General features: G+C 40.0%; 1 non-coding gene and 1 pseudogene across 1 annotated transcript; both read right to left on the reverse strand.

Annotated features, from left to right (window-relative positions):
* Positions 1 to 1,763: 1,763 nt before the first annotated feature.
* On the reverse strand, positions 1,764 to 1,836 carry TRNAA-UGC. The gene has a single exon. It is a non-coding gene; the product is annotated as a tRNA-Ala (tRNA).
* Positions 1,837 to 2,999: 1,163 nt separating this feature from the next.
* On the reverse strand, positions 3,000 to 10,112 carry LOC119299029 (annotated as a pseudogene).
* Between the last annotated feature and the right edge of the window lie 688 nt (positions 10,113 to 10,800).

Consider the following 10,800-nt stretch of genomic DNA (forward strand, 5'->3'; position numbering starts at 1 on the left):
GTCAAAGTAAAATTTGGTGATAAGCATTCGGTCCAACCCGGGAAGGCAGGAATGCATGGTTTACCTACGGGCCCAATGCACCAAGAACCTCCCACGCCACACCCAGCCTCTCATCTTTTCTTCCAAATCGTCATCCATGACGTATTCTCGGCGTGTTTGGGTTCGCGCATGGCCTAACCTGTCGTGTGCCTGGAATCTGCCTGGACGGTGTTTGGTTGGCAGCCTAAAAATGCGTATACTAGCCTGGCCATAAGTTTAGGCATGTGCTTAGCCTGGCCCATGCATAGAAAGTTGGACGCCTGGCGTATATAACTTTTTCCTGATGAACATTTCGCTCACAAAGAAAAAAGAAGTGAAAATAGGATTAAGGCAAAAGAACACCGGAGGCCCCAGATGGGCTTCTGCCTGCCTCTACGCACGAACGGGGGCTCTGTATCTCGCTTAGAACGAGACAAACGGTAGCCTCGCCTCAAGCAATACTCTAGTGGTGGTCCAATATAATCATGTGGGTTCGATACACATGTGTGTTTCATTTGTTTTTTTGTAATTTTGTGTTGTTATACTTCCGTTAATATTTTGGAAATATTCTAAAAGCATATATTTCCAAATTTAATTTACTTTACTTTTTTAAATCATTCATCACGCATTAAAAAATGTTCATGTAGGGAAAAAATGTATTCGCATATTTTCAGGGTTTTTAAAATATGGACGTGACTGTTTATAAATAATACAATAGAAAAGAACATTTGTGCGAAATATTCGTAATATCAAAAATGTTCTAACACTTACCAAATCCTTTGCACGTTTTAAAACAATGTTTAGTGTGTGGTAAAAAAATGTTCACCGCATATTCAAAAAATAATCACTATTTATATAACGTGCAATTCAGAAAATGTTCAACATATATTTAAAAAAATCAATGTGTATCTGAAAAATATTCAGCCTGTATATACAGAAAATGTCCAATGTGTATTTTAAAAAATTCGCAAAGTATTTGAAGTAAAATATATGAATATAAAACAAATAAATAAAACTTAAAAGAAAACAGATAAAAACCAACAAAGAGAACATATTGAAGAAAATCTGATAAAAAATGTCAGGAAAATAATCCACATTGAACATTCTAAAACTGATCTAACCTTTGTAAAAAACGGTCTAATGGGTCGACACACTAGGACGAGCGCACATACCAGGTCGCGCAGAGAGGGATCCGAAAGGATAAAAATGATAGGCAAAAAAAGAACATGATACAGGTCCGTTAATTGAGGCCCAACAGTCAGTCCAAAAAAAACATTAAGGCCCAACAGATAAGAAAAATGACGTGAAGTGGAGATGCGGGGGATTGAACCCCGTGCCTCCCACATGCAAAGCGGGCCATTTGAGCTACATATTTTCAAAATGTTTACACAATGTAGAAACTATTCATTTAGTTTTCACAACATTCAAAAAAATGTTTAGTGTTACAAAAATATGTCCGTGACATTTGAACAATGTTTATGAAATGTAAACAATGTCCATGTAATTTTATAAAAATGTTTCATACAATTCAAAATAAATTTTCTCACACTTAACAAATGTTTTAGATGTTATAAAAAATTTCATGGCATTCTTGCAAACAGTCAATATGTGTTACTTGCAACTACAAATAAAATCATCGACCAGGGCTCACACTAGCACCGATCCAGTGAGAAATAGGCTGACAGATCCACTTACCAAGGCCCAAGAGATAAACAAAAACAGATAAAAGGAAAAAAAAATTAAAATGGAGATGCGGGGGATCGAACCCCGTGCCTCCCGCATGCAAAGCGGGCGCTCTACCATTTGAGCTACATCCCCATGATTATCAATACTGTCTTTTGCTCTTCACTAATTATTACTTATTACTTAATTCCAGCTAATATATGGTAATCCGAGGAACCAGCCGAGCAATCCAGCCAGACAAGTAGATGGATGTCACACCAACGTATGGATGGGTTCAGAAACATTCAAATGGAGCTGCCAATGCCGTCCGGACATTTGATAGTGAAACCCGGTCCTGTTATAATCCACCTAGTTACTGATGATGTTTGTGTTTGGTCTGTTATTATCAAATTGATAGTGAAAACCGATCCCGTTGGGGGTGGTATGGAACTTCACCGGAAATCCAAACCGTGGATTGGTCGAGCCAGGTGCGGCGTGACTTCTAGTGCATCAAAGCCAGGAATTGTTCGTGCGATTAGGTTAGATAGGAGCCTTTGCGCGAGCTGGTAGAGATCCGGCTTGCCTGCTCCTTCTCCATGCTCCCATCCGTACTCTCACTTCATCCTACGGCTGTCTTTTTTCTCCTTTTCTTTTTAATCTAATTATCCCCCCTAATTTTAAGGAGGTGGGGCCGGCCCTTATTTTATTCAATCAAATCAAGCCACATATGCGGGAGCATGGATGGGCACACGGGGAGGGAGCAGGCAAGTCTTGTCCAGCTGGTAGTGGACTAGTGGTAGGCGGCATTCTAGCGGACGGGGCTTGCCTGCGGCCGCTCGGTGCGACCATCCGTGCGACGCAGTCATCGCACGGCTGTGCGTGCACCCCCTCCCGCTCCAGATTTTCTTATCCAAAAAGAAAAACAAATACAGATCATAATACCTATTACGTCTGTATTGATACACTCCTATCCACATTCCTCTTCTTCCTTGGTCTGAACTCAAGCTCGCGCCGAAGCTTTCCATGTCCCTCTGCTGCTCCTGCTCCTCCAGCCTCCAGGCTCGGTGCCCATTGACGCCGAGCGGATCTCGTCGCGCTGCCGTGCAGCTTCCACTCGGGCAAGCGCAGTGGCGCATCTCACCCCATCCCAGCTCGGCTGGCCGCCGCCCGCGTGCGCCTGCTGGACCTCCCTCCCGGCTAGGCTTGCCGCCGACCTCGTGCGCCTGCTAGACCTCCCTCCTGGCTAGGCTGGCCGCCGGCCTCGTGCGCATGCTAGACCAGCATCTCCGTCCCGGCTGGCCGCCGCACTGGTGTGCCTGCTAGAACTGGCCGTGCAACAGCTCGGTCGGAACGGGATCCTCCGCGGCGTCGTCCTCGCTAATATGAGACACGGATCCTAGTGGTAGCATGTGGGACGCCCACGCAAGAGGGCGGCGTGTCCTTGGCAGGTTGGTCCTCGGGCTTGTGGAGGAGTCAAGAGGCGAGAAGAAGGAAGTGGAGGACAGCAGCATGAGCGCCATCTATTTGGTAGTCGGAGAGGAAGAATAAAGGGATTGCAGCTCATACATACAGCATTACCTCCAATGAACAGAGGTAATTTCCACTTCTTCTTGTGGCATTCACATCTGATGTGTGTTAAATTCAGAGAAGGAAAGCTAATAGCAACTCCATTACTCTGCTTTCATTCAGTTAAATTAAGATTCTTTGCATGCTAAATTCAGACCGATTTTCAATCTGTTCTCTGTTCGCTCTATGTCTCTTAGCATGACATTCAGATAGATGGTTCTGTGTACATATATTTCGCAGAATTAAAATGGATCATTGGGATCCCTGTCATCGTAACATAAACTGAGAGAAAGATAGCTTAGAGGCTCGTATGAGCACGATGCTTGTGGAAAATTCTTCATAGCTAATTCTATGAATTAGTACCATTGCAATAAAACAATATCTGTGAACTAGTATATTTGATTGGGAAGATGTAGTAGCATTCAGTTGATGGTACGTATAAGTTCTATAAAAATTATTTGCAACTTGGAGGTCAAAACACACATGAGATAAAACACGCGACAACGAAATAGATCATGCTTGCTTCGGTTGATTGAGGAAAGCTTGATTTTGTTCTGTCATCATACTAGAGGTAGAGGTTCCAATGTTTCTTTGCACTGAGGGATTCTGCGCTGAGTGTTGCTGCTGTAAATACATGTGATTTATCGGATGACTCTGGGCAAAAAATTAGCAATTTCAGTTTCATTGAAGTTCAGAAATTGGAAAACTTGAAAGTATGGAATGTTATACCACTTGACTATTGTGTGGATCTTGGGTCTGTGGTGGCATCAGGGTGGTGTGACCAATTGATGGCTGTGTTGTAGCATTTATATTAGATGTCGCCTTTGGTTGAAGAAGTAAGCCTTGATTTTCTCCTGTCATCGAACTATAGTTAGAGGCTCCAATAGTCTCTGTCGAAGAGGGATTCAGAGCCAAGTTTTGCTGTTGTAGATAGGTGTACGTGTGGTTTGTCTGATAATCCTGTGCACAAAGTAGCAAAGTTCAGTTTCAATGAAGTTTTAAAAATTGGAAAAGTAGAAAGGGTGGAATGTTATACCAGTAGAGTATTTTGTGGTTCTTGGCTTTGTGGTGGCATTGAGATGGTTTGACCAATTGATGGCTGCATTGTACCATTTAGGATAGATGTTGACTTTGGTTGAAGAAAGAAGCTTTGATTTTCCCGAATGGTCTCGTGCAGGGAGGGATTCAGAGCAGAGTTCTGCTACTGTAAATAGGTGTACATGTGGTTTGTGGGACGACACTATGCACAAAGTAGCAAAGTTCAGTTTCAATGAAGTTTGAAAAAAAAATGAAAACTTGAAAATGTGGATTGCTTCTACCATTGTTGTGTTGTATGGTTGGAATCCCGTCAACAGTTGTTGGGTCTGTGGTGGCATCGGTATGTTACCAATTGATTGTTGCATTGAAGCAGTTATGATAGTGTTGTAGGGTAATTGATATGCACCCATTTGGTTTCCGAAAAGTTCTAAAGGACCCTGTTGAAATTGATAGAGAAAGGTCATTACAGTTGTAGGTTTTAAAAGAAACAAGTGACAATGTTATACCGTTGAGGGGCCATGAGGCTGTAGTTGTACAATATCATTTTTGTTCTTTTTCTTTTTTGAAGTCGGTTTCTCCAAAGGGCCCTGTAAAAATTGATAGATAAAGGTCAGTACAACTGAATATTTTATAAGCCACAACGTGACAAAGTATAATACCATTGACGGGCCATGAGTCTATTGTTGTACACTATCATCTGTGTTCTTTTTCTTTTTTGAAGTTGCTTTCTCAAATCCGCCAACGGGTCTTTTTGATTCTTTGACAGTCTTCTCCTTGACCTTCATACCTTTTGGTTTTGCAAGCCCCTCACCATGTTTTGAAATCCTACTAGATGGGATATTCACACCTGCCACTATAATGATAAATATCAGACTTTGTTTTACAGTAGTCTAGGCAATTATTGTTGGTATAGTTTGTACCTTCTTTAGTACATGAGTTATCCAAATTTGGATCAACGCTAACCAAATCTGGATTAACTCTAATCTTCAACCATTTTTCCACATCTTGTGCTAATTGCTCTGCACACTTAACAGCCTTATTGTATGATTCTTCTGACTCAGCTGCACGAGCAGCTATTTTCACAAACATTCTACACAATTCCTTATAGCGATTAGACATTCTTGCTTTTAGGTTCTCATGCAGGTTGCATTTGCTTGTTATATCTAGAACTTTGGCATCAATTGTCCATCGTTTTAAGATATATTCTCCTGGAATATGCTTGATATTATTGATATCAAGTACCTTTAAGCAATGTGAGCAAAGGATTCTGGCAAACTCAAACTTTTTGCAGCTGCAGCTAACCTTTTCTTCTTTTGGTGTGAATCTAACAACATGTTCACGTTGTGTGCCATGAAATTTTACTACATAAATCTTCATCTCGATGTCACTTTCATCAGAAAGCAATGTGTCATAGTTCAGAGTCCGAAGCACTTGATCTTGAACCATCTTGAATATTGTTGGAGTATATGTAGCTGCAGCTTGTGTTAACATATAGCTAGATTCTGCCTTCAACTTGGGAGTAGTCTGTGTTGCTTTAAAGTCATACTTCACCTCTTCACATCTTTTATCCAAAACTAGCCGTTCAAAATGCTCAAAGAAAGTAAGCATGTCATATTTAATACTAATGTATCTCTTTAGTTCATTGTTCATGCTTTCACTTCTTTGGGTAGTGCTCATGTGGGCAGCGAACGTATTTTTACCATACACTAGTGCCCATTGTTCCTTTTTCTCAAATAGCCTTTGCAGCCATTCATTGTCACGTAGTCCATACTTGTCAATCATTTTATCCCATGCACCTACAAATTCATCCTCCTCTTCTATATCATATATACAGTGCTGAAAATCAGCATTGAACTTCTTATATTCGTCAACAACTCCGGCGAGGTGCTTGCAAGCATTTTGATTCATATGCCACACGCAAAGTCTCTGGTGAGAGTGAGGGAAGACTTCACGAATTGCCTTCGCCATTGCCGCATCTTCATCGGTGAGAACTGTACGTGGATGTTTTCCTGACATAACTTTTATGAAAGTTCTGAAAAGCCAACCAAAACTTGCAGCGGTTTCATCATAGAGAAGTGCAGCACTAAAGACAACAGTTTTCTGATGATTATTCACCCCGACAATCAAACCAAATGGACGTCCATCATCTAGTTTCCTGTATGTGGTGTCAAAGCATATAACATCACCGAATAGCGCATAGTCTGAAACCATTTTGGAGTCAGCCCAAAAAATATTAGTTATCAATTCATCCTCATCCACTTGAATTGAATAGAAAAAGTTGACATATTCCGAGACCTTTTTCTCCATGTATTCTAATACTCCCCCTGTGTCACCTACCTTCGCTTTTATTGTTCTCTTTGAGTACAAACGGTTTTTCATATCTTGAGGTATAAAGCCAAGGTTTTCACTTCCACATGCTTCTTTGGCCATCAAATCGATTGTTGCTTTATTTGAAATACCTGCTGACTTTGCGATCTCTGCATTTGCTATCTGTGCTTCTGTCACCTTTCTCTGGGATCTCAGGTATTGGGCCATGATTCCATGAGCAAGATTGTGATTATGTGCCCCCTCGAATTCATACACATAATAAACTCCATTTCTAAGGCTAATCTTCATACGGGCATCACAGCCACATCGTGTTTCAGGCCTACTGTAACTGAATGTCTCCTCTCTTTTATCTTCCCGACGATGGCCTATAAGTTGTAGTATAATTGTCTTAGAGCATAAAGTAGTGATTGTCCTATAAGTTGTAGTATAGTTGTAGTATTCAAATTTGTTCTGGTGTTTCCAAAAATGTTCCTGTTCTCAAAAATTGTTCGCGTTTTCAAATTTTATTGAGAGTTTCAAAACATGTTCATGTTTTAAAAATGTACATATATTAAAAAATATTCTTTGTAATTTTTAAAAATGTTCACATTTTTCGAAAATGTTTTGAGTGAAAAGAGTTCATGTTTCATTAAACATTCATTTTACAAAAAAATCGGATTTCTTTCATAAAAATTAGCATTTTTTCAAATCCTGAACATTTTCCGGAAAAAGAAAAAAATGATGTTGTTGAATTGTTTTGTAAAATATGAACAAGTTCTAAAAACATGAGCATTTTTTGAAATTTGTGAAAGAATGAAAACATGAACTTTTTTAAAATTTGTCAACAAACTTCAGGTTTGAGAAAAAATTCTGGAATTTCGAACAAAAGTTTCACAAAAAAGAAAAGAAAATAAAATAAAAAGGAAATGTCTGGATCTGCATTTGTTTTGGTTCCTATAGGCTTGCGCAGCTCTGTAATCACTAGTCCTCATTATCTATGCCGGAGGTCGTGTGGTCAAACCTTGTGATGGTTAATTATTATTTTTGCGAATTTATAGTTTTGATAACTAGTCTGTGCCGACACATTCCAACTGGTGCCTTTTTTTCCTGTAACGCGATAAGAGGTACATACGAGAACAATCTTGATGCAAATGGAACAAGCAAAGTAGATTATGTGTTGGTTATGAAGCATAGAACTTCTGACAACTTTGTCGCAATACATTTTGAAGGCCAAAGAACATCATAAAGTACATTATCTGAATGACATGATGTAAAGTAAGATATCTTTACATTTAAATTTTTAGAAGTTCAATCATTCGTCGTCAGATGTAAAGAAAAAGGTGTGAGACAATAATATCCATTTTGCAAAACATGTTTGTGTATCCCTTTTCCATAGATCAGTATCTGAAGATGGAATTCGACGTGTCACTGCAAACCGTACAAACGTAGAAAAACTGCAGGCCACTCAGGCGTCTTGGCCACATACCACAAGGTGATGGATATGTTCTCCTGACCTGGGTTAAAACAAGTTGTGCAACACTAGGTGTGTCAACAGGCAGAAGGTGAACATGGCAAACAGCCAGGACTGCTCCAGCCACTTCCCATACCATCTGAAACTTGGCATACACTGAATATGGACTTTATTGAACAATTTCCGGTGTCGGCTTTTTTACGAATCATGGTTATGCTGGACAAATACTTCAAATACACGAGACTTCCTGGTCGATCGTAGGTTGCACTAACCACCCCACCTTCCTCACGTATGTGCTCAGTTATATACTCTTTCTTGTACATCTATTTCTGTTTTATTTATTATTTATCCTTTTTTTTCATTTATTTCCAAACGGTTTTCTTCGTTTTTTATTCCTGCTGTTGCTAAATTGAATGAACCTTTTAGTCAAAATCGATGAACTTCTTTTCCAAATCAATGAACTTTTTTCAAAATTCTTGAGTTTTTTTTCAAAATCCATGAACTTTTTTCAAATCAATGAACTTTGTTTTCAAAATTGATGATTTTTTTAAAAAATTTTGTGAACTTTTTTGTTCAAAAATGAAAGAAAAATCTAAATTCATGAACATTTTTTCCAAATATAGGAACTTTTTTAAAAATTCAATGATTTTTTTTCTATTTTTCCCAAAAATGATGAACTTTTGTCAAAATCGACGAACGTTTTTTCAAATTCCTGAATTTTTCATTTTTGGATGAACTTTTTTCCCCAAATCAATTATGTTTTTAAGTTTGTAATTTTTTTTCAGTCTCGTGAAATCAATGAACTTTTTCAAATCCATGTACATTTTCCAATTTGTGAACTTTTTTTAAATTCATGAACCGTTTTCAAATTTGTATTTTTTTAGATCTATATTTGTTCCCCAATGTCAACCGGCCACTGGTTTGAACTCTAGACAGTCAAGCGATCGCACGACGGTCATCTGCGCGAGCGAAGGGAACGATCGACCGAACGACTAGCGAAGGAAAGGAGGAGCGATCGACCAGCTTCGCTTGCTGGGCCGGCCCACGCGAGACGGCTGCGTGAGCGGCAGTTTAGCGACCTGGTGCCTGCAGCGCCAATTGGGAGGTCCCAACTTATTGGGCTGTATCGGGGCAGTATCTAGCTGGATACACGCGCTTTCTCAAGTATCCGCGCAATGCAGTTGTAGCATTTCTCCTCCTCCTTCCTTTCTTCTTCTTCTTCTTCTTCTTCTTCTTCTTCTTCTTCTTCTTCCAGCCCACGAACCTCAGATCTAATCCTCGTCGTGACGCTGAAAACTTTACTTGTATCTAAGATTGAGAGATGAAAGGAACACCATAGCTCATAGTGTTACGTGCAGCTTCCCAGAAAAGCTGCTCGGGAAGCGACCTGGCGCCTTGACTAGCCTATCATGCCGTGATCTACAGAGTCTAACTTGTGGTGTAGTACGCGTGCATCCAAGATGGGCGGCCGAAGCCTCGTTATCTCGGTTGCCCGGCCAACATGGACAGAATGTAATCCACATATCCGGAGTACTTTTCTGCTGGTAGAAATGGACATTTTCTTGACTTGACTCCCGTGTTGGCAGTTTATGGCCAGCGAGTGGTACTAATGGTTGCCGGTTAGTACGTGGTTACTCCGAACACCCACACACAAACTCAAGGGACAAACAGAAGTGAGGCCGGCAATTAAGCACCATGCCAAGCCTCCTCATCCGGTTGTGCTGCCTCCTCTTGATCGTCTCTTTCCACGACGCTGGCAGCGACCTCCTCCTCGACGGCGCGGCTTCCGTAGGCAGGACGGCGCCCTTGCTCTAACGACGAGCCACGCCGATCTTCAGTACCACGAACCGGTACTAAAAGGGTAGTGGCAGCCTGGCGTTAGGCCGGGTCCTTACGGTCCCCTTTAGTACCGGTTTGTGACACAAATCGGTATTATAGGTCTAACCTATAGTATCGATTCGTGCCACGAACCCACACTAAAAGGGACAAGCCTTTAGTGTGGGTTCATGCCACGAACTCACACTAAAATTGAAATACCGTGTATCGCCATTTCAATTTTGAAAAAATCAAAAGAAATTGATAAAAATTTCAAAAATTAAAATCCTTCGAGAGGTAGTTATACTAGTTAGGAAAATTTGAAAACTTAATTTTGGACATGTTTTGCAAAAAGTGTAGGGAAAATGTAAAACGGCTATAACTTTTGCATATGATGTCGGAAAAAAACGTATAATATATCAAAAAATTCAGCACAAAAATCCGCATCCGATGGAGACCGCCTACGGCCTGTTTGCAATTTTTTAGAATCCTCAAATTTCAAAAAGAAAAAAAAGATATGGTTAAATTTCCGTTTTTCTAAAAAAATTTGGTTAAATCTGGTCAAACTACTTATTCAAAAAGTATTAATGTTACTACATAATTATTCAAGAATATTAGTGTTACTAAATAATTATTTCAATTTTTTGAATTTTGATCAAATCTGGTCAAACTGTGGTCAAACTTATTCAAGAAATATTAGTGTTACTAAATAATTACTGTTTTTTAGAATAATAATTTCAAACTCAAACGGTGAAACGTGTGACAAGCTAAACTGCTGAGGGTTAATAGGATTGACAACTTAGATTTGTCAGGAAAACAACAAGTGCAGACTTGGATTGTAGGGGAATAGAACTCCGAAGTTAAGCGTGCTTAGGCTGGGGGAGTGAGAGGATGGGTGACCGATCGGGAAGTTAGGCGATTTG

This window comes from Triticum dicoccoides, chromosome 5A, assembly GCF_002162155.2.
Source record: "Triticum dicoccoides isolate Atlit2015 ecotype Zavitan chromosome 5A, WEW_v2.0, whole genome shotgun sequence".
Taxonomy (NCBI): Eukaryota; Viridiplantae; Streptophyta; class Magnoliopsida; order Poales; family Poaceae; genus Triticum; species Triticum dicoccoides.